Source organism: Bison bison, unplaced genomic scaffold (genome assembly GCF_000754665.1).
Source record: "Bison bison bison isolate TAMUID 2011002044 unplaced genomic scaffold, Bison_UMD1.0 scf7180017524851, whole genome shotgun sequence".
Classification (NCBI taxonomy): domain Eukaryota; kingdom Metazoa; phylum Chordata; class Mammalia; order Artiodactyla; family Bovidae; genus Bison; species Bison bison.
In genome coordinates this window covers 1-560 of record NW_011407480.1, presented here as the reverse complement: position 1 = coordinate 560, position 560 = coordinate 1, and the positions used below count along the sequence as shown (strand labels likewise).

General features: G+C 46.1%; 1 pseudogene; it reads right to left on the bottom strand.

Annotated features, from left to right (window-relative positions):
• Positions 1–5: 5 nt before the first annotated feature.
• LOC104998413 lies at positions 6–557 on the bottom strand (annotated as a pseudogene).
• Positions 558–560: the final 3 nt, after the last annotated feature.

The window sequence follows — 560 nt, the reverse complement described above, 5'->3', positions numbered from 1 at the left end:
GAGGCCTTTTCCACGGGAGTCAGTAAAGGGTCTGTCACGGGCTGCTTGTTCTTATGGAGAAGATTAAAAATCTCCTGCTCCAGGGGAGTTCCTGCTTTCCAGCCACTGACCACATGTTCAATGGGAGCAAAGACTGATTGGGGCTTGCTCAGGGGAAAAACCAGCTGCTCTGCTTGCCAGTTCTTCAGAACGACAGGATCCCATTTGGAGAGGATTTGGGAGCTTTTATTGAATGCCACTTCTCTGTGGATCCGCTCAATCTCTTCTCTGTGAAGTGGTAACTCCACAGTCTTCTTCAATTTCACTCAATTTAGCTGCTTTTTCACAGCAGCCAATGAGGATGAAGTTTTAACAGGCTCAAGCAGATCTGAAAAGACCAGCTTTTCTCCTGATTCTTCAGAACTTAAACTGAACTCTGACACCTTCAGACTAGCCTCTGACCTCTCAGCCAATTTCTGCCTATCCTTTCCATTAAGTGAATTGATTGATTCCAGAAGCTTCTGATGCTTTCTTTCTCCATCTTTGTCCCCTTCATCTTCACTGGTGCTCAAGGGGTAGTC